Below are 25,033 nucleotides of genomic sequence, written 5' to 3'. Positions count from 1 at the left end.
GAGCCAGACAAAAAGTCCTTTCAAATAGTCATATAGAGACTTATCATAGGGGGAGCATTCGATATGCTGGCTGTCGGGATCCCGGCGCTCACCATACTGGCGCCAGGATGCCGACAGCCGGTATGCCGACAACTATTCTCCCTCTTGGGGTGTCCACCACACCCGTGGAGGGAGAATAAATAGCCTGCAGTGTGGTGAATGCAGCGTGGCTAGCTCATCAAGCCCGCAAGGGGCTGTTTTGCGCTCGCCCTGCTGCCTGCATGCTGGCGTTTGGGATCTCAATGCCAGAATGCTGGGCGCCGGGATCCCAAGCGCCAGCAAAACGTAGTAGACCCTTCATAGGACTTACTTTGGCCTGCAACAGGACTTCCTTTGGGCAGCACCTACTCTGCGGAATGTCCTCCCACAATAAGACTCTCCTGTAGTCTTCAAACCTTTGAGCTTTCCATGAAAACACACCTCTTCAGGAAAGCTTATTAAATTCCATAACCACCCATAAAAATTCATATCTAAACCTTCCTACCTCTATGTCTGTCTGTTATTACCCAGTTTTGTATTATCATTATTATCATTATTGTTCCAATTGTAAAGTGCAACGGAATATGCTGCGCTATATAAGAAACCGTTAATAAAGGAATAAATAAATATTATAAAAAAGTGCATGTTCCTTTAATTGTTTAGGTTAGATGTCACAGTCTGTTCCGTATATTCACACAGGGGAGGGCGCAGACTGGTCTCCATGTCTGTGCTATGCTCAACCCTCGAAAAGATGGGGGATATGTACTAAGCCTTGAAAAGTAGTAAAGTGGAGAGTGATAAAGTACCAGCCAATCAGCTACTAACTGCCATGTTATAGGCTGTGTTTGAAAAATGGCAGGAGCTGATTGGCTTTATAATGTACTTTATAATTATTTACTTTATCATTCTCCAGTCTCTGCCCCAGAAGCCCCCTAGGGGACATGTTGTGTTAGTTATTTGTAAGCTAGCATGCAGTAAAGACACACTTGCCGCAGCTAAAATGTCCTGTCATTCATACACAGATTCTAGCATTCTGCAGTCCACATGAGGAAGAAAAGTTGGGTTTGGTTCAGAGTCGGGTAGTGCCTGATGAACTAGAGGTCAGATAATTAATCTGAAAGGTGTCCGCACATACAATGGGGCAAATGTATTAAGCCTGGAGAAGTGATAAAGCAGTGATAAGTGGAAGGTGATAATGCACCAGCCAATCAGCTCCTAACTGTCAATTACATGTTGGTACAAATTTACAAAAATATGCACAAGTGCGCATCCAGCAGCAGCTGGTGTAGAGATGGTCAGAGTCCCTTGTAAATATAGTAAAGAGAAAAATGGATAAACCAGCGCTGGCTGTAAAAAGAAAATCTAACAAATGGACAGTTTGTTTTGTAGAAAATGAACACAATTTATTACATAAATGTGTAGATAAAATAAATAGCAGGGTTATATTAAAAGTTCACATTTAATGGTTAAAAAAAAGACTTTGAATCATTTATAGCCACCTCTCTGTAATAGATCCTGGTTGAAAATCCACTCATGTATTCCTATAAATAGTTCCAACAACTTGGCTAGGACATTCTCCAATCAGAACCAGTCACTCTATATGCAGTATATTTTACCGGATGTTGGTATGCAGTGTTCCATTGATGATATCTCAGCCTAGGAATGTTGCATAAGTAGCTGGAGGGACAAACCGGATAAGGTGCTGCAGTGCAAATCCAAAAGTGGAGCAAGTGTCCAAACAGTGCCAATGTGGATCACAGGAATCCAGATGGATAATGAAGAGTGGAGTGGGTTCCAGGTGGATAAGAGAGTGGAGTGGGTTCCATGTGGATAAGAGAGTGGAATAGGCTCAGTGCGTTTTGCTGGTTATTAAGCATCCAGCTTCATCAGGCGCATAAGCTGTAGTGTGTGCTAGGGTCTCCTTATATACCCATTTGAGTGGCTTGATTGATAGCACCTGTGTCTATTCACAAACATAATAAAACAAACCATCCAGCAAAATGATAAAAGAAGAATTGTGATAATATCCTGTATGGTAGCTTTGGTATTACAACCTTATTTTCTATATAAACGAGTATTATATCTTTTTATTTTGTTAATAAACAGAAATCTTATGTCACTCTATTGTCGAGTCACGTGACCATGTCCGATCACGTGATTCGAATTGCAAACAGTCCCATTGGTAAACGGTGCTAGCTCATTGATATCCCAGAGCAGGTATATATTTAGTTCACACACGCTGGTCCTATCACGTGACTTCAATCATGTGATCGGGATTAGCGGTGTGTCCATTGGGTAACATGTTTCATGTGATAGGGAGGTGCATCTCAAGAGGCAGAGAGACGCATCCTCCTTGTGTTGCCATGGTATTATGATGTGGATGAGCACTCCTCAGTATATCACATGACCATCGCGGTAAGCGTGGAAGTAACCCGGGATGTGCGGTGACAGATGTAGTCAACAGCTAGTTGCCATAGAGACAGAGGATGCTGCCCAGATCAATTAACACAATAATAAGGATTTTTATATAAGGGGATCCAATTTAGCTAGAAATACGTATAAGTGGCACAAATCGCTAAATGTAATACATATCCCTTACAAAGGGATCTGGTCCTTCTAAACAATAGATATATCCATACATACACATATGATTTCTGCTATGAGAATATGCAGAGAGAATATATGCTATAGCTGGGTCAGTATGGATGGTGTAATGGTTAGCATTACTGCCTCACAGCATTGAGGTCATGGGTTCGATTCCCTCCTTGGCGCTACCTGTGCGGAGTTTGTATATTCTCCCCGTACTTGTGTGGGTTTCCTCCAGGTACTCCGGTTTTCTCACACAATCCAAAAAATATACTGGTAGGTCAATTGGATCCCAACACAAATTTACCCTAGTATGAATGTGTGCTCGTGTACATTAGAGAATATAGATTGTAAGCTCCACTGGGGCAGGACCGATGTGAGTGGGCAAATAGTCTCTGTAAAGCGCTGCGGAATATGTGTGTGCTATATAAATAACTGCTAATAAATGTTATATATATATATATAAAAAAACAGTTGTGACCGGCACTCCTACAGCAAGGATTGAATACCTGGGTGCCTTCCCGTGGCACTGCAAGGCCCAGCAGACAAGGTAAGGTGATGGGCGGCACTCCAAAGGATTTTCTATGAATAAAACAGCTCACCAGGCCGATTAGCGTGACACGCTAATCGGCCTGGTGAGCTGTTTTATTCATAGAAAATCCTTTGGAGTGCCGCCCATCACCTTACCTTGTATATATATATATATATATATATATACAGAAACTGTTCAGAAATCCACATAAGTGCATATGAGGAAAAAATGTATAAATATATATACACATATGTATTTTTTCTTCTTTTTTCCCTTATTATTTTCCATAAGGTAGTGTCCAATACATATCAATCTATTAATATTCAATTGATTCAATTAGATGATTAGTATGAGATATCTCTGGTAGTAAGGAGTAGGATGGGAACACCACCAGTGGGACCGCATGTGTGGGATTCCCACCCTGAACCCCATCAACAGATCATACCAAAGGAAGAAGAACAATAAAGATGATAAATAACAGAAAGAGATATATCGCTATTTGCAAGTAATAAATGCAATGATATCCTTATAGGACAGAATTCAACTCAATGGTTTCATTGAATCCATCAGGCAGGAAAGAGTTAAATTTTAGCATCCAAAAGACCTCCCTACAGCAGAGTCTGTTGAATCTATCACCTCCTCTGGCAGTATGGGCAATATGTTCTAGACATATTATGGAGAGACATGAGGGGTCACTTCTATGTTTTTAATTATAGTGTCTAGACACACTGTGTGCTAGATACTTTTGTAAAATGTTGAAATGATGTTCCATAAAATGTGTATGTAGTGTTCTTGTTGTCCTACCAACATATCTTAGACCATATCCACAGGTTAGTAGATAAATTACAAATTTAGAATCGCAATTCATAAGTGATTTTAAATTATATGTTTCATTGGATAGTGGTAAGGATACATGGATAGTCTTCCATTCCATATGGAGACACATAGTGCATCTGGAATTACCACATTTGTGGAAGCCTAAAGGTTTATATATCAGCCAATTTGTTCCCCCCAAGAACTTTTTTTCTACTCTGGGGACTGTTAGGTATCTGGGTGCAAGAATAGTTTTAAGTGACCTGTTTTTTCTATAAATAATCTGTGGTTTTGAAGGTATGAGTCCTCTTAATATTGTGTCCTGTTTCAGAACCCTATAATTTCATCCAACAATAGTTCTGATTTCGTGCGCACAGTTATTATATTTACAGAAGAAGGCCAGATCTCTCATAGCATCCTCTTGTTTATTGGCCCCTGTTATAATTTTCTTTTTCTGGAGGAGATCATGTCTGTTCATATACTTAACCTCTTTCAAAGTTTATTGAGTAAAGGGTGGGTACAGTCTCTTTGTTTCAGAGATTCTATAAGGTTTTTGGCCTGTATCATAAACATTTCCAGATCAGAACAATTGCATCTAAGACGCATTAGTTGTCCTTTAGATATGTTGTTCTTCCATGGTGCATAGTGGGAACTCTTATAATGTAGATAGGAATGTGTATAAACTGGTTTAATGTAATTATATGTGATTATCTGGTTATCCCTAGTCTCAAGGGAAACATTCAGAGGGGGAGATTCAAATGCTTGAAAAGTCAGTTGGGAGTCTGGTTTTTCCTATCTAATAGACAGGAAAAAACAGACACCCAACCGACTTTTCAAACATTTGAATCTCCCCCAGAGAGTCCACTCGATTCTTACTATAAGTGGAAGTGAGGGTTAAATTAAATAAATTAGAATTGGGACTGGTGATAAAAGATGTGACAGAAGACAAATTCCCATCACAAATGATAAACAAATTGTCAATGTAATGATCATAGAAAACCATGCTCTTCCCCCAGCCACTGCCCAACACATGGGTGTTATCAAAGTCACTCATATATAGATTGGCATAAGGGAAAACCTGGTCCCCATGGCCGTACCCATGCTCTGTAAATAATATGTCTAGAAATAAAAAATAATTGTGAGAAAGAATGGATGAGATGCATTGTGTAATAAAGCAAAAACAAATTAACCAACAAGTTGGAAGTCGGGCACTCACACAGAGCTGGTTCACCAATCAGCAGCTGCCAGAAAATAGGATAGTCACTCCTACAAATAAGCATAAAAACCATAGAAAGAAAGGCAGCGCTAATGGATAAATAATTGTGAATGGATTGTCTGTAAGGTGTACACAATTTAATTTAAAACTTTATTCTATTGTCCTTATCCAACAGTACCTGTATATTATCATCTCCCAAAAATTCATAAATCCATCACAGCACCCCTGGGCCGTCCTATTATTTCTGGTGTGAATTCTTTAACTTCCAATCTATCTTTTTATGTTGATTCTTTTTTGCAGCCTCGAGTTTCTCAGTTAAGGTCACACATCAAAGATACCACACATTTCTTGAATCTTATCAATTCAATTGAATGGAAGGAATCTTACGCCTTCCTAACTCTTGATGTACAGAACTTATACACACATATACCTCATGATTTGGGTTTACAGATAATAGCTACCAGATTAAAACAGGATGGTGACCTTGCTGAGAAACATCGAGACTTCATTCTTGATTCTATTTATTTTATTTTAAAATACAATTATTTCCTTTTCCTTGACACGTTCTACTTACAGGTGATGGGAACGGCCATGGGGACCAGGTTCGCACCGAGTTATGCTAACCTCTACATGGGCAAGGTTGAAGACCGGCTCGTGGGGGGGGGGCGGATTTGGCGTGCACCTGGTCCTCTATGGCCGTTATATTGATGATCTTTTTATTATTTGGGATGGGGATCATGAAACTGCTCACTCTTTTGTCTCTTTTTTGAATAATAATCCCTATAACCTTTCATTTACTCATTCTTACCACCCCTCTACAATTCATTTTCTGGACACTACTCTTACAATTGAGAACAATAGAATTACAACATGCAATTTTATTAAGGAAGTGGGCACTAATGCCTATCTTCATTATAAAAGTGCTAATTTCTTGCCCTGAAAGAAAAGTATACCCAAAGGACAACTGCTCCGGCTACGACGCAATTGTTCCAATTTAACATCCTATGATAGGCAGGCCAAAGATATGGCCGAATCTTTCCTTATAAGAGATTATCCAGAGCATTTAGTACAGAAAGCTGTACAAGATGTAAGAGCTCTAGATAGAGAAACATTGTTGGTGCCAAAGAAAAGAACAATTAGGGATGATATACAGGAGAATATTTCTTTTATTTCTACTTTTAATATGTGCCATTATGAGATAAAAAATATTGTACTCAAGAATTATAATATCCTTAAACAAGACAACATTTTGTGTAATATTCTTCCAGAAAAACCACAATTTATTTTTAGGAGAAATAAGACTTTGAGGAATGCTCTAGCACCTAGTTGCTTGAAGGATATCAGGGAAAGGGAAAAGGATGTAATAAGTGGAAGTAATTGTCTTACACAATACAATAAAAAAACAAAAGTTTTTTTTAAATGCGGCAAGAACAGATGTATCACTTGTGATATTACTCTGGACCGGTCACTATCAGTTAAGACAAAATGTGAGGATATACCTTATGAGATAAAAAATTTTTATAAACTGTACGACATCATATGTAATTTATTTATTAGTATGTGGGTGTTGTCTGAATTTTACCTCCAAAAATTCAATTCTTGGAACATCGCAGAAATATTTTAAAGAGAGTTTTGACTCATAGTGTTTCAAAGCACTATAATGATGTTCATAATGGAAATCCGAAGTGTTTGAAAATATTAGGTGTTGAACACATCCTGAAAACTACTAGAGGTGGTGATCGCTATATAAAATTGTGTAAACAGGAGGTGTTTTGGATGCTGAAGATGAATTGCATTTACCCCACTGGTTTGAATGAATCAGTAGAGTTAAATGTTTTATTATAGGATACACCTTCTGCTGGACTTCGATAATTCATACATATGATTTTGTCCTTTGTGTTTCCCTTCTTTCTTTACTTTTTATATTTTTTTCGTCTCTTGATTGGAGTGAAATTAAATGTCAAACAAGATATTATGTTGATAGCCTATTATTAATGTAGATCATAGACATTTAGTGAAAATTGTGTGTTATTTCCCTATCACTTAAAATTATATAGAAAAAATGGTTAGGAATATTTGCCTTAGAGGTTCATATATTTAAAACATGTATTTTTTGGATTTATATCTAAATATCTATATATTTACATAAATATAATAACTGTTGTCAGGAATATAATATAATCGGGCCTATTTTTGACTGGCTCCGATGCTTTAATATGTTTAGTCTTATTATAATTGTTTCGGTTATTCCTAGATAAATGGAGCGCAAGGTGCATGATAGGATATAGATCTGATGCCATTTATTGGGAGCTACAACACTGCGCCTGTGCCTCACTGGGAAACATATGAAATTATTAATCCATATAATACAAATACTTGCTTGTTGTTGGATGCTTTTACTATATGAAAATCATGACTGAGATAAATGTAGGTTTTTGTATTAAACTTGTGAATTGAGATTAATAAAATAAGGACTTCACTGTGAGCCGTAGTTCATATGCAAACTAGGTCCGGGATACTTCCGGGATTTCAAAGCACTGAGACGCAAAATGCGTTCCAAAGTCCGGAAATGAGGTTGTATGCCGGAGGTCATATGACTGCACTGGGTTACTCTAGGACACTTCCTTTAACTTCCCGAGGCTGAGACGCAAGGTGCGTGTCAAGGGCCGGCACTGACATCATAGGCCGGAAACCACGTGACCGCACTTGCGCCCCATTACCCGGAAGTGATTCTAAAGTTTATGATTATGGACTTTTAAAATATAGATATTTTAGGATTAATTATAAAATGTTATGTCTGTCTTCTTCTGAGCAATAAAATTGGAAAGTAATTTATTAAATTAAGTAATTTTGAGACGTTTTTATCTTAATGGATTGGTCCGTCAGGTGTCATTGATTATGTAATTATTATTATTATTATTATTATTATTATTATTATTATTATTATCCTTTATTTATATGGTGCCACAAGGGTTCCGCAGCACCCAATTATAGAGTACATATGCACATAATCAAAACAGGAAGACAGTGACTTACAGTTGAAGACAATATAGGACAAGTACAGGGTAACTAAGCATAACTACACTAGTAAACGACAGAGATCAGTTCCATGGTGGCCACAAAACTGCGGGATTTGGGCAGTTGAGGATTATTAAAGTAAGAAAAGGTTAAAAGGAAAGAAAACGGCTGCGCTTAGGGTATTGCAAATGGGTAGAAATTATGGAGAATTGACAAAAATCATCTATATAAAATTGTTTATTGTTATGTTAAATACATCAACAGTAAGTAAAAATAATCACATTTAAAAAATATATAAATTTCTATACTCTGAAAACACCGTTGTATGGACACACAGTATCAATCTAAACTTGTATATAGTGTTCCCCTGATTCAGGGTATGAAGCTGATACTGTTTAAAATTGTAGCAGTAATGTAACTAAATAGTTGCAATTTAGCTCTCCTACACATTAAGGAGCAAGTTTGGATAACCATTTCTACATTGAATTCCTCTCCTTAGCATCCCACTGTGGGCTCTATACAGGACTTTACCGAGGACGCTCGGTAATACCAGCCCCCCGGAGAGGTAATATTGCATATTGTCCATTACATATTTGACCGCTGGGCCCTCATCTTCTCCTATTATTGGAGAAAAGTTCTGCTGACTTCATAACTTTTATTTTAAAAAGCCTTATTTCTTCAGTCATCTCAGTCAGAATAAACTGTGGAGAGCTAATTTGCAACTATTTAGTTACATTACTGCTACAATTTTAAACAGTATCAATTTCATACCCTGAATCAGGGGAACACTATATACAAGTTTAGATTGATACTGTGTGTCCATACAACAGTGTTTTCAGAGTATAGATATTTATATATTTTTTAAATGTGATTATTTTTACTTACTGTTGATGTATTTAACATAACAATAAACAATTTTATATAGATGATTTTTGTCAACTCTCCATAATTTCTACCCATTTGCAATACCCTAAGCGCAGCCGTTTTCTTTCCTTTTACTATTGCATCCATAGGCACACGCACAGTGCCAATTATCGGCAGCGCTCAGGTGCTATTGCATCTTGGTAGTTCATCCATTTAGGCGCTGTCAGCAATTTGTTTGTGGTCTAAGAAAAGGATAAGCACATGAGAAAAGAGGGCCCTACTCGTGAGAGCTTACATTCTAAGGGGAGGGGCAGACAGACAGGGGTGACACAGATGGGGTACATAGAGAGCGTCGATTAGTATGGTATAAATACACTGTTTGTTGAGCCCAAGAATTACCTTGAAAAAGCTGCACAGCTTGGCAGCGAAACACGTTGGTGGGCTTCTCTATACCCCAGTTTACAGAACTATCTCCCCACTGTGCATGCCAGGCAGTTCTTTGTACTGGACTTATCTTTATGGACTTCTCCTTGTTACGTGCCGACCACAGACTGAAGCAATTAAGACAACCGCAGCTCTGGTGAGGATCCTGATCATCATTTCCTAATTAGGAGTACCCTCCAGCGGATGTTACAGTCGGATTATGGTACATGGGACTTAGCCTTCAGCTCCATAGGAGTAAGAACTGTCCGTTTGTAATTCCAAGTGGTCCAGCCTTTATTGGCAAAGTTTTGCACAGATAATTCCTGGGGTGATTTATTCAGTTTCCTTTAAAAAAAAAGTTTTTTTTTAGCATTATGTGTGTATTTTATACTTATTAAATTGTGTACACCTTACAGACAATCCATTCACATTTATTTATCCATTAGCATTGTGTAATAAAAGTCTGATGATCCACATTGAGATCATTATCTTTCATGAGTCTTTTTGAGATTACTTCTAGCCCTGTGTTATGAGGAATATTTGTATACAGAGCCTGTACATCTAGAGTTAGAAATGCAAACGTTTCTTTCCACTGTATATGTTGAATTTTTATTAAGGAAATCTGTGGTGTCTCTTAAATATGATCTCGATGAGGGCACCAGAGGTTGAAGAAAAGTGTCAATATAAAAAGAAAGATTGGATGTGAATGAATTAATTCCTGAAATAATAGGACGGCCAGGGAAAGAGGTGAGGGACTTGTGAATTTTAGGAAGAAAATAAAAGGTGGGAGTGGTGGGAAAGTGTGGGAGTAGGAACCGGGGTTCCTCTCTGGATATGACCCCTCTAGTGCTGGCAGAATCCAATAGTGTCTTTGGTTCCTGTAAAAATTTAGAAGTGGGATCTCTCTCAAGTGTCCTATAAAATGTATCATTACTCAGCTGTCTAAGGGCTTCATCTATATAATAGGACCGGTTCAGAACTACTAAGCCACCACCCTTATCGACTTCTTTAATTATAATAGAGGTATCTTGTGTAAGTTCTATGATTGCCCTCTTCTCCTGTCTTGTAAGATTAGATGAAAATTTGGAGTTGTCAGGGTGTTGTCCTACCAGTTCTTTGAAATCTTCTAAAGGGATCTTGAAAAATGATTCTATACAACTACTCTTCGCAGAGATCAGAAATAATTCTGATTTGCTCTTAAATTTGTTCGACCCTTTTCTGATGTCATAGATTTTTTCCTTAATGGGAGATTCCCCAAGAACCACATGATTGTATTCCCATAGTTCCTGAAGAGTGTTAAGCATGATAGTATCTGTACTATTAAGAACAATCCGCAAAGAATTGTCTTTCTTTAATTGCACGTTTTTCTTTGCAAAGTGAGTGGATTGAGTGGATTTTCCACCTGGACCTATTACAGAGAGGTGGCTATAAATTATTTCAAGTTTCTTTTTTTAACCATTATATGTGAACTTTTAATATAACTCTGCTATTTATTTTATCAATACATTTATGTAATAAATTGAGTTCATTATATTACAAAACAAACCGTCCATTTGTTAGATTTTCTTTCTAAAGACAGCGCTGGTTTATCCATTTTTCTCTTTATTAAATCTACATATTGGAGCTGATTGGCTGGTGTGTTATCAAATTGCACTTATCAGTGCTTTATCACTTCTCAAGCTTAATACATCTGCCCCAATGTTACTTAAAACAAATGCCACGGTAGTTGTAGCACTTCCATCAAAATTAGCAGCATTCTCATTTTTGTTGTGATGTAACAAAAATGCTTTATAACTATTAATATTATCTGGAAGTGGACTCTACAGAATGCTTTGGCTTGCAGGGAAAAGAGTTTGCACTGAAATGCTACATTGTCTAATATAACGTCCTCATCCACTACTCTTGTGTCCCATACATAGATAATCTATTCACCCTCTTTATTTTATCTTACTACAGTATAAATCAGGCATGCTTATTCTCAGAAAGCCCTGAAGGCCGTCCACAGGGAGAGATTTTTGCTGAAATTGGCAATTTAGTAAATAAATAAGTTATATGTTCAGAATGTCAACATTCAACACATCGATATTCACAATGTCAAAAATGACAGAATGTTGATAACAGAATGTCACAACTGTTATTTTAATGACTTTAGAGTTAGGGCAAGGCTTAGGTTTAGTGTTAGGCTGCGATTAGGATCATAGATAGGGTTAGTCTGTGGTTAGGTTTAGGTTTAGGGCTACTTACCTCGGCAATAGTCAATTGTATGGACAATATTCCGGCTGTCAACATGCACAATGTTGACATTCTATCAATGTTGACCTTTGAATTGTTGATCTTACATCCATTTTGACCTTTTGTCCTTGAATTACTACAATTTTTATAATAGCTTCTAATTAAGTCTATGAAGTAATTCAATATAGATGAATACATTGAGGCGCAACCCAGATATCTGGCTGAGCATAAGTAAACCCTCCCATTCCCCTTTTCCTCCTATTTAAGACATGTCTCAGTTGCTACTTTAAGTAATAATATACAGTTTTTGATTAATGTTATTACTACGCTTTTAGATTTGAGGGGCATTGTGAAGATACCGGGTTCCAATCACTCAGACACAGTGGTAGATAAAAAACAAAGGTTTATTGAACAGAATTGGTTATAAACAGTTCAGCACATTTCTGTATCTCTACTTATACCCCCAGAAGATTCATATTGCAGGGGTCTGTTTGACTTATTTGTCTTAGGATCTTAAAGCATTGGAATACAATTCATATACTAATCAATGTGATTACATCAGCCAGAGAGAAAGCTTGTCTGGCCATCTTACTGTTGGACAATAGGGAGTAAAACAAAAGTGACAATGGTACCTTAAATTAGTCAACTTTTAAGTGTCCATTGTGGTTTAAGTAAACAAAAGTAAACTCTAATGCTGACAGGAATAACCAACATACAGTTGGTGGGATGAATCTCATGATTGGACAGTCAATCTAGAGGGCTATACACTGTTTAGGAGAGACAGACTAAATAAAAAGGGTGGAGGGGTGTGTCTGTACGTAAAGCCGTTTTTAAAACCTAATATATGGGAAGATATTCAGGAGGGGACTGTAGACACTGTTGAGACATTATGGGTAGAAATTGCATGCGGGGAAAAAGGAACAAAAAAGTTAGTATTGGGTGTATGCTATAGGCCGCCTGGTATCAACGCATCTGATGATGAATTGTTACTAAAGCAAATTGAAAAAGCAGCAGGAGTAGGAGACATAGTAGTGATGGGAGATTTTAACTATCCAGAGATAAACTGGAAAAATGATTCATGTGATACTGCTAGGGGCAGTATGTTTTTAAACACACTAAATGATAACTACCTAGTCCAACTAATTGAGGAACCAACTAGGTACAATGCAATCTTAGACCTTGTATTAACAAACAATCAGGATTTGGTATCGGGTATTATAGTAGGGGAACCCATAGGAAACAGCGACCACAATATGGTCACATTCAACATCAGTTTCTACAAACAGCCCTATACTGGCTCAACTAGGACTTTAAACTTTAGCAAAGCAAATTTTGAAAAGATGAGGGTATTTTTCAGGGATATTGAATGGGAAGGTTTGTTTTTAGGAAAAAATACTACGGAGAAATGGGAGGTACTAAAATTCCTGCTAGCTAAAAATACACTCAAATATATTCCTATGAGTAGCAAAAAAGGGAATAAAAATCATAAACCGATGTGGCTTAACAAATAGATTAAGGAACTTATGGGCAAGAAAAGGCGAGCATTTAAAAAATACAAATCTGACGGGGAAGCAGAGTCATTTCAGCACTATAAGGAATGTAACAAAAATTGCAAAAAGGAAATAAGAGCGGCTAAAGTAGAAACTGAAAAACTAGTAGCAAAAGAAAGCAAAGCGAATCCCAAAAAATTCTTTAAATACATTAATAGCAAGAGATTAAAAAAGGAGAGTATAGGCCCTTTGAAAGACAAGTTGGGAGTCTTAAGCAAAAATGATAATGACATAGCGGACACACTAAATGAGTTTTTTTCAACAGTATTCACTAGAGAGGACCCAATTCAGGGACTGACACACAATCTCAATAATGACAATATCACACTGATAGGTACTTATTTAAGCAAGGAAGTAGTCTGTGACCGATTAAAACATTTAAAGATTAATAAATCACCAGGGCCCGATGGTATTCATCCAAGGGTTCTAATGGAGCTTCACTCTGAACTGGCAAAACCGCTATATTTGATCTTTGAGGATTCAGTTATATCAGGTATGGTTCCCAAAGACTGGCGTATAGCGGAAGTAGTGCCTATATTCAAAAAGGGAAGTAAAGCTGAACCAGGTAATTATAGACCAGTTAGTCTTACATCTATAGTGGGGAAAGTATTGGAAGGTATTCTAAGAGATAGTATTCAGAAGTTCCTTGAAACCAATAAGGTCATTAAAAGGAATCAACATGGGTTTATGAAGGACAGATCCTGTCAAACCAACTTACTTGGCTTTTATGAAACAGTAAGCGCAAACCTAGATCAGGGTAAAGACGTGGATGTAATCTTTTTAGACTTTGCCAAAGCGTTCGATACTGTACCACACATGAGACTTATATACAAGCTACAAGAATCAGGGCTAGGAAGCACAATATGCACTTGGGTCAAAAACTGGTTAGATAATAGAAGCAGCGCGTTGTGGTTAATGGATCTTTTTCAACTTGGACTGAAGTGCTAAGTGGTGTGCCGCAAGGCTCAGTATTAGGACCGCTATTGTTCAATATTTTCATTAACGACCTAACAGAAGGTCTAGAGAGCATGGTGTCAATTTTTGCAGATGATACCAAATTGTGTAAGGCTATAAATACAGAGGAGGATGCCGAGTCTCTTCAGAACGACTTAGTTAAATTAGAAGCATGGGCAGCCAAATGGAGAATGCGCTTCAACACAGACAAGTGTAAGGTAATGCACTGTGGTAACAAGAACAAAAATTACACCTACCTACTAAATGGGGTAAAATTAGGGGATTCTGTACTGGAAAAGGACTTAGGTGTCCTCATAGATAGCAAGCTAAGCAGTAGTACCCAAAGTAGGACTGCAGCAAAGAAGGCTAATAAGATATTAGCATGCATAAAACGGGGTATTGATGCTAGGGACGAGAGTATTATTCTCCCGTTATATAAATCACTAGTGAGGCCACACCTTGAATACTGTGTACAGTTCTGGGCACCGTACTACAAAAAGGATATCCTGGAGCTTGAAAAGGTACAGAGGAGGGCGACCAAACTAATTAAGGGCATGGAGACGATGGAATACAAGGAAAGGCTTGAAAGACTAGGCATGTTTACATTGGAAAAGCGGAGACTAAGAGGGGATATGATCAACATCTACAAATATATAAGGGGACAATACACAGAGCTTGCGCGGGACCTGTTTTTGGTTAGATCAACACAGAGGACTCGTGGACACTCGCTCAGGTTAGAGGAGAGGAGATTCCGCACAATACGGCGTAAAGGCTTTTTCACGGTAAGGACAATACGTGTTTGGAATTTCCTGCCCGAGGGAGTTGTAATGGCGGAATCTGTCAACACCTTTAAGAATGGGTTAGATAAATTCCTATTGGATAAGGATATCCAGGGGTATGGTGCATAGTCATGCATTATAGTTACTATAAATAGGGATAAAATGTAACGGCTGACAGCAGCATCAGTCAGAAATTTTAGTCAAATCATCATGCATAGGAGACCACAAATAGGTTGAACTCGATGGACAATTGTCTTTTTTCAACCTCAGATACTATGTTACTATGTTACTATGTATGTTACAGTGTAACAGATAACATAACCCAAGGCATACATTACAATATTAAGGCTGATTTAAACACAGTATGGGGGGTCAGGGACATGCTATGGGGGTAAAAAGTACACATTTGACATGGTAAATGAGGCATAACTACATTAATTGTCACAGACCTCTCATTTCCTCATATTCCTCTCCCACTTTTTAGACACAATGTTCCTGTAAGTTGTAGATAAAGTCCTCAATGTCCATGCCAGGCTGTTGGGACAATCCACTAAGTCTTTCCCTGGGTTTGGTGAGAGGGTAATCAGCAGTTCACAGTTTCTAAGTTCTCTGCCATGGTTTCAAGTTTGTGGGATCTCAAAATCAACAGTCCCTGTATCCTCGGTGCCCTCCTTGTATTGTCTGGACCTTCCTCGGTCCATACAGTGTCAATGTTCTGCTTCTACTAAAAGCTGTTTAGAGTACCATTAGCAGCCAACATTTCAGAATGAATGGGAGACTTTGCTGGCTTGTCCGATTGGACTTCCAGTCCTCAGCCGCAAGTTTTGGTCAGTCATTCTTTCCTCTGGCTCTATCCAGGAATACAATTTATTCTGGACTTTCCCTTCTGTCTCTGTGTATTGTATTCTATGTGTCATTAAGGCCACTGTAGCGATCACTTACTTCCTGATTTGCACAAACTCCGGCTCCCCCAGCAGATTACATGTGGCTGCTTCACTTCTGCAGTGCAAGAATGCATTCCCTAGATGACACAATTTGTCCTGCATGCTGGATACTCTCCACCTGCCGAATATCCACTGAGCTTCATTCCAGTACTCCCAAATGTACTGCATCTTTGTAAAAATAAATAAAATATCCGGCTTCCCAGCCTGCCGATATGCTGCAGAACCTTGCTCCAATGCACTGGTTCCATTACTGGTCCCCTCTGTCGGGGTCCTGGACCATATATTCCTCTTCCTCATCATCTCAAGGGTGCTCCAAGTCCCATTGAGCAAATTTTCCAATTAGGGACACCTTGGTATCTACTGCATTGATTAAAATTTTTCTTGCATGACACAGTTCTTGCAGGACTCCCTCTTTGTTGTCTTGTAGGATTTTGCTGTTGCCTCTATTCTGCTGTGATATCTTGCTTCCATACTTGTAACCTGAGTTATCTCTCTGCTTGCCACCAAATGTGAAGGCACGGTGATAGATGAAAAACCAACAGAGGTTTATTAAACAGAATGGGTTATAAATAGTTCAGCACACTTTTGTAATCCAATTCCACATGACAATTCCCACCACAAACTCCTGACAGAACATTACTTCTTAGTCAAGGAGCATAGAATCTTCCTTCAGCTCTCTGGTAAGCTCTATTTATACTCCCAGAAGCTTCGTATTGCAGGGGTGTGTTTGACTTCTTTGTCTTAGGATCTTAAAGCATTGGAATACAATTCATATTCTAATCAAGGTGATTACATCAGCCAGAGAGACACCTTGTCTGGCCATCTTACTGTTGGATAATAGGGAGTAAAACAAAAGAGACAACGGTACCTAAAATGAGTCAACCTTTAAGTGTCCATTGTGGTGTAAGTAAACAAAAGGAAACTCAAATGCTAACAGGAATAACCCACATACAGTGTAACAGATAACATAACCCAAGGCATACATTACAATATTAAGGCTGATTTAAACACAGTATGGGGGGAGCAGGGACATGCTTTGAGGGTAAAGAGTACATATTTGATGTGGGAAATGAGGCATAACTACATTAATTGTCACAGACCTCTCATTTCCTCACAGGTGTGTTTACTTACAGGGAACTGTCTGATGTTAGCTCCCACTCTTTTATTCCAAAAATGTCCCTGTTAAGAGAGTTGGTGCCTTGTTCATTTAATATAATTGTTACTGTTTTTTTCTTACTATTTTGCAAGGTTTTTGTTCTACCCTCTTTTTTCCTCTCTTTCTTTTTTAATTCTTTTAATTTTGCCTTTCCATTTCCTTTCTGATCCTTTTGTCTTCCTTGCTAATTTCACTTTATTCCTGTCCTTGCTTATCCGTGGCTATATCCCGCAAAAACTCCCTGCTCTGCCATACCCATTTCAGAAAGGCACTTATCTATCAGTGGCAGCATGGGGAAGCTTGCTCCGAAGCCCAGAATCTGGCTGATATTTGCCAGATCCCGAGATCAGACATGGTGTCCATTACCAGGGCAGCAGGGGGATCACTGTAGTGGCTCCAGTGTCATCTTCCTCTTCAAAGATGGAGGCAGGAGCTGCAGTCTTGGCTGCACCTGTTGCTGCCACAAGACTGGGATTGTTCTTGATCCCTTGCCGGGGGTGAAGAGGCAATGGTGGGTTGCTTGGTGGGAACAGGGGAAAGCTAAGTGGCTCTTAAACTCTGGTATGATGGCATGCTTCTGTGCAGTACTTGGTGCACTTCTAAAATGGCCTCACAGGGCTGAGAGTCTTGGCTTAGACTCTAATTGATGCCTCCTCAATAATGTCACTGGTAGGCATGGCAACTGCCTCACTTGGCTCCACCCATCATCTGCATCATGCATGTGAGCATCAGGGCTCCTGAAGAAGACATTCCAGGGAGTTTTCTAACATAAATGTGTTAGTTTTAAATAATGTAGGTGCTGAGGCAGATGCTAATGCATTGGCAGGGGAACCCCGTTATAGTCAGATGGTGGCTGGGTTGATGAGAGTGAGATGTTTCAGCACAGACCCAATAGGTGCCTGTGCATTCAGTTTCAGTAGGCTAGGGTTCTTTCCAAACACATGTATAAAAAGGAGCATGTAGCTGGCCCTTCTAGACATATGTAAACTTTATCCAGATAGCTTTATCTATGCAGCAAGCTACAATCCCCAACACTGATTATGGATACTGCATTAATTGCTTTGGCAGGTGCTCTGGCACCCTTATGGTTTGTGCAAGCATCTGCATCAGCCAAACATGCCAAGTAGTGCAAATATAGGAGTAACTTGCCCCTTGATGGGTAAACTTTTGCAAGCTTTAGGTGAAAGCAGTGCCTCCTTCTTTTTCCTCTGTCCTACAATTGTCTCCTTGTTTGATGCAACTCTGCCATTTATCAACCTGTCCCCGGAGGCCTAGGCAATGGGTATTCTTCCTGCTTCTTGCTTTGCAGGTTGGTCAGATATGGCCTCATAGGCTGTTAATCCTGGTCTGATTGCTGAGGTTTGCGAGGATGGTATTGCCCCTGGTCTAACCAGTGAGTTGGAGCAGCTGTGAATTATAGCCACTAGCTCAGCAGCCTATTTTCTCTAGTACCAACTCAGTGGAGTAAATAAAACCTATGACAAGATTGGCTAGATGCAAGGGTAAAAAAATTGTCATCAGGATCATAGTCTTCCAGGATGAGCATCTCCAGGTCTGAAGAAGCAATAGAACACGAGGACATGCACTGAGACTGGAGGGGGGGGGGGGGAGGTTCAGGGGAAATCTGAGGAAAAAATTACTTCACAGAAAGGGTAGTGGACAAGTGGAATAGCCTCCCATCAGAGGTGGTAGAGGCTAAGACAGTAGGGCAATTTAAACATGCATGGAATAGACATAACTATATCCTTACAAAGAAATAAGGATCAAATAAGGTTTGATATAAAAATATGGTTAAAAAAAAGGGGGCAGACTAGATGGGCCAAGTGGTTCTTAGCTGCCGTCAAATTCGATGTTTCTATGTTTATGTCCTTTCTTCAAAATCCCAAATAGATATGGTGGCTGCAAAGCATAAAGTAGGCATGGACAAGAAAGCCTATCAGTTTTATCAATATTGGTTGGCTGGAATGTAGTTAGGTCCATATATATTTGGACACTGACACAATTAAAATTTTTGGCTCTGTATGCCAACAAAATGGATTTCAAATTAAACAATAGAGATGCTTATGAAGTGCTGACTTTCAGCTTTAATTCAAGAGGTTGTACAAAAATATTGTATGAAACATTTAGGAATTGCAACTATTTTTATAAGCAGTGACTTATTTTTAGGGCTGAAATGTAATTTGACAAGTTAATATGAGCATAAATAAAATGTTAATTTTTAATACTTTTTCATGAACCGTGTGCAGCCAATGGCTGCCTGAAGTCTAGAACCCATGGACATCACCAAATGCTGGGTTTGCTCCTTTGTTATACTTTGCCAGGTCTTTACTGCAGATGTCTTCAGTTATTGTTTGTTCACGGGTCTTTCTGCCTTTAGCTTTGTCTTCAGCAAGTGAAATCCATGCTCAATTGTGTTGAGATCAGGTGATTGACATGACCATTGCAGATTTTTGCTTTTCTTTGCATTGCACTACAGAATTCATCTGGCTGCTTTTGTCTTCTGTCACATCATCAATAAACACTAGTGACCCTGTGGAATTGGAAGCCAAGCATGCCCATGCCATCACACTGTCCCCACAGTGTTTTACAGATAATGTGGTATGCTACTGATCTTGAGCCCTCCCTAGCCTTCACCATGCTTTTTTATTTGCATCAATCTTGTACACATTGATTTCAGTTTCTTTTGTTCAAAGAATGCAATCTATTTTTGCCTTTGTATTCTTAAGGTTAATGAATGGTTTGTACCTTGTAGTGAACCCACATGTATTTGCTTTCATAATGTCTTCTCTTTATGGTAGACCTGGAAAATGATATGGTTATCCTCTGCAAAGTATTCTTCACTTGGGGAAAACCAAATGCCTTTTTTTCATATTCTTCACTTGGCTGGATGTTGTGAAGGGAATTTTCTTTACCATGGAAAGGATCCTGTGATCATCCACCACTGTTGCCTTCCATGGACCCTCAGGCTTTTTGTGTGCACAAGAACTTCCTTTTTTTTTATACTGTACCAAACTTTTGATTTGGTCACTTCTAAGGTTCTCTACTGGATTGTTTTGGTTTTTGTAGCCTAACAATAGCCTGTTTCAATGCATTGAGAGCTCCTTTGAACTAGAGATGAGCGAGTTCGGTTCTCAGAGAACCAAACCCCCCCGAACATCACATTCTGAGCCAGAATCAGAGCCTGGCTCGGGACTTCCCACCATTCTCGGAAACCAGAACGAGGCAAAACATCATCATCCTGCTGTTGGAATCTTGCGGGTGTTGGATTCCATATAAACAGCCGCGCGTGCCACCATTTTCACTCCGTACTTGGAGAGTGAGGGAGACAGACCTCTGTCTCTCTCTGTGGGTGGTGGTGTCAGATAGGGTCAGTGTGAGCTCTCTAGGGGTGCTGTTCCTGTCACTGTGGTGTCCCTGTGCTGTTAGGGGTGCTGTCCTGGCTGTTAGGGGTGCTTCAGCTGTACATGGGATTTGCTGTCCTGGCTGTCACTGTGTTGTACAGGGGGCAAGGGCACTGTCCTTCTGATGCAGTGAAAATACAGGGGTGCTGGCTGTAAAAATTCAGGAGTGCAGTGAAAATAAATGTACACTGGCCCTGTCCTGTATGCTGTAAAAATACAGGGGTGCTGCAGTTAAAATAAAAGTACACTGGTCCTGTATGCTGTAAAAATACAGGGGTGCTGCTGTTAAAATTAAAGTACACTGGTCCTGTATGCTGTAAAAACACAGGGGCGCTGTTGTTACATGAAAAAGTACACTGGTCCTGTATGCTGTAAATATACAGGGGTGCTGCTGTTAAAATAAAAGTACACTGATCCTGTATGCTATAAAAATACAGGGGTGCTGTTGGTAAAATAAAAGTACACTGGTCCTGTATGCTGTAAAAATACAGGGGTGCTGTTGTTAAAATAAACATACACTGGTCATGTATGCTGTAAAAAATAAAGGGGTGCAGAAAAATAAAGGTGAGCTGTTCTATGTGCTGTAATAATAAAGGGGTGCTGTCCTGTAAAATGGTGAACAAAAATTTGGAGGAAAAATAGTGGAAGATCAGGAACCACTTCCATTTTCTAGTACTAGTGCTGAAGCTGCTGCTGCCACCAGTCATGGCATTGACAATGCAATTCCATCAATGTCATCTGCTACAGCCGATGCCCAATGTCATAGAGGGCGTGTACATTCCAAGAAGCAAAAATTATTATTAATTACAAAAAAAAAGAGATTATCTGATGAGAAATGTAAAATTGGCAATATGCCATTCACAACACAAAGTTGCAAGGAAGGGCTAAGGCCTTGGCCTATGTTCATGACTGGTGGTATAGCTTCTCATGAGGATGGAGGCCCTCCTCCCTCTTGAAAAATTTAAAAAATTAAGCTTGTTAAAGCACAGGAATAAAACAACTGTGCATTCAGAGATGTCACAAACCCCCAAGAAGAGTCCAAGTGTGTCCGCGGTTGTGATGTCTAGGCCTGACCTTCCCAAAACTGTATGGAAGGAGGATGCTCCTACCACAATTTGCATGCCACCTGCAAGTGATGGGAGGGCCACCACCAGTCCAGTTGCTGATATTGAGATTGAGGATGTCATTGTAGTAGCACACTAGCATGAGGAGAATATTGGTGTAGCTAGCGCTGAGGAGAAAGATGACAATGAGGATTCTGATGGTGATGTGGTTTGTTTGAATAAGACACCAGTGGAGACAGTTGTTGTACATGGGATGAAAAATCCCATTGTCATGCCTGGGCAAAATACCAAAAAAAGCCACCTCTTCAGTGTGGAATTATTTCTCCACAAATCCAGACAACAGGTGTCAAGCCGTGTGTTGCCTCTGTCAATCTGTAATAAGTAGGGGTAAGGACGTTAACCACCTAGGAACATCCTCCCTTATACGTCACCTGCTCCGCATTCATCAGAAGTCAGTGTCAATTTGTGAAACTTTGGGTAAGAGCGTAAGCAGTCCACTGACACCTAAATCTCTTCTTCCTCTTGTACCCAAGCTCCTGCGAGCCACACCACCAACTCCCTCAATGTCAACTTCCTCCTCAGTCAGGAACATAAGTAGTCCTGCAGGCCATGTCACTGGCCTGACTGGCGAGTTCTCTCCTAACCGGGATTTCTATAGAGGATCCTTGAGTGGTACGCCTACTGCTGCTGCCACTGCTGTTGCTGCTGCTGGGAGTCGATCATCATCCCAGAGAGGAAGTCAGAAGACCACTTGTACTACTTGTATAACTAAGCAATTGATTGTCCAACAGTCCTTTGCGAGGAAGATGAAATATGACAGCAGTCACCCTGTTGCAAAGCGGATTACTGAGGCCATAACAACTATGCTGGTGTTAGACATGCATCCGGTATCCGCCATTAGTGCAGTGGGATTTAGACAGTTGATGGATGTACTGTGTCCCTGGTACCAAATCCCATCTAGATTCCACTTCACTAGGCAAGCGATTCCCAGACTGTACAGGGACATTAAGAAAAGTATCCTCAGTGTCCTGAAAAATGCGGTTGTACCCACTGTCCAAATAACCATGGACATGTGGACATGTGGAGCAGGTAAACTAAGGACTACTTGGCCCACTGGGTAGATGTATTGCCTCCCGCAGCAACAACAGCAGCGGCACCAGTAACAGCATCTCGCAAACGTCAACTCATTCCTAGGCAGGCTACACTATGTATCTCCACTTTCTGTAAGAAGCACACCACTGACAACCTTTTATGGAAACTGAGGGACATCATCGCACAATGGCTTACCCCAATTAGACTTTCCTGAGGATTTGTGATATCGGACAACACCACCAATATTGTGCGTGCATTACATCTGGGCAAATTCCAGCACATCCCATGTTTTGCACATACAATTAATTTGTTGGTGCAGAATTTTTTTTAAAATGACAGGGGCATGCAGGAGATGCTGTCGGTGGGCCGAAAAATTGCGGGCCACTTTCGGCATTCAGCCGCCGCGTGCCGAAGATTGGAACGACAGCAAACACTCCTGAACCTGCCATCACCTGAAGCAATAGGTGGTAACAAGGTGGAATTCAACACTCTATATGCTTCAGAGGATGGAGGAGCAGCAAAAGGCCATTCAAGCCTCTACATCCACCTACGATATAGACAAAGGAGGGGGAATGCACCTGACTCAAGCGCAGTGGAGAATGATTTCCGTCTTGTGCAAGGTTCTCCAACGCTTCAAACTTGCCACACATGAAGTCAGTTCCGACACTGCCAGCTTGAGTCAGATCATTCCCCTCATCAGGCTTTTGCAGAAGCAGCTGGAGAAATTGAAGTAGGAGCTAAGACGGAGCGATTCCACAAAGTATGTGGGACTTGTTAATGGAGCCCTTCACTTGCTTTGCCAGGATTCAAGTTTGGTCAATCTGTTGAAATCAGAGCACTACATTTTGGCCACCGTGCTTGATCCCAGGTTTAAAGCCTATGTTGTATCTCTCTTTCCACTAGACACAAGTCTGCAGAGGTTCAAAGACCTGCTGGTGAGTGTCAACTCAAGCGGAACGTGACCCGCCGACAGCTCCTCCTTCATTTTCCCCGCAACTGGGGCTGCGAGGAAAAGGATAAGATTTCCTAGCCCACCCACTGGCGGTGATGCAGGGCAGTCAGGAGCGAGTGTTGACATCTGGTCCAGACTGAAGGACCTGCCAATGATTACTGACATGTCTACTGTCACTGCATATGATTCTGTCACCATTGAAAGAATGGTGGAGGTTTATATGAGTGACAGCATCCAAGTAGGCATGCCAGACAGTCCGTATGTATACTGGCAGGAAAAAGAGACAATTTGGATGCCCTTGCACAAACTGGCTTTATTTTACCTAAATTCCCCCCCCCCTCGAGTGTGCACTCCGAAAGAGTGTTTAGTGCAGCCAGTAACCTTGTCAGCGATCGGCAAAGGAGGTTGCTTCCACAAAATGTGGAGAAGATGATGTTCATCAAAAAGAATTATAAATTCCTCCCGGAAGACCTTTACCAGCAATTGCCTCCAGAAAGTACACAGGGACTTGTGATGGTGGATTCCAGTGGGGACGAATTAATACTCTGTGAGTAGGAGGATGTACACACTGAAAGGGGTGAGGAATCGGAGGATGAGGTCGACATCTTGCCTCAGGCCCGCCATCAGGGGTTGATGCGTGTACAGCCGTCCCGGGCCCGACCTCTCTGACAGAGAGGAGAGGGCCCGGTCCGCTCATGCCGCTGCCCGCTTGCCGTCCGTCCGCCGCCGCCCGTCCACCGCCACCAGTGCTCGCCCGTCTCTCAGCAGTCTCATGATCTGCCCACCTTCCCACACACACGCAAGGTCCGTGATGGTGACTGATGTTAAGAGATTGACAGCTGCTGTCTCAGTGCCTCAAATGCTCTCCGGGAGCTGCTCGGCATTGCTCTGTAGCTGCTAGAGGGCTGAGCTGACGGTATCCGGACTCCAGGTCGACAACAAAAAGGTCGACACACCTTAGGTCAACACCAATTGGTCGACACACCTTAGGTCGACATGGACAAAAGGTCGACATGGGCAAAGGGTCGACAGGAACAAGGTCGACATGGAAAAAGGTCGACATGAGTTTTTCACAATTTTTTTCTTTTTTGGAACCTTTTCATACTTAACGATGCACGTGGACTACGATTGGAACGGTAATCTGCGCCGAGCAAAGTGGAGCGGAGCGAAGGCACCATGCGAGGGGCCGCGGTGCACTAATTGGGGTTCCCAGTCACTCTACGAAGAAAACGACACCAAAAAAACATAAAAAACTCATGTCGACCTTGTTCCTGTCGACCTTTTGTCCACGTCGACCTTTTGTCCATGTCGACCTAAGGTGTGTCGACCAATTGGTGTCGACCTAAGGTGTGTCGACCTTTTTGTTGTCGACCTGGAGTCCCAGACCCGAGCTGACTGCTACTGTTGAGAAGACAACGGGCAGCCGCAGCAGATGAGGG

The sequence above is a fragment of the Pseudophryne corroboree genome, chromosome 2 (genome assembly GCF_028390025.1).
Source record: "Pseudophryne corroboree isolate aPseCor3 chromosome 2, aPseCor3.hap2, whole genome shotgun sequence".
NCBI lineage: Eukaryota > Metazoa > Chordata > Amphibia > Anura > Myobatrachidae > Pseudophryne > Pseudophryne corroboree.
The sequence above is the reverse complement of the archived record's forward strand: the minus strand, read 5'-3'. Positions refer to the sequence as shown.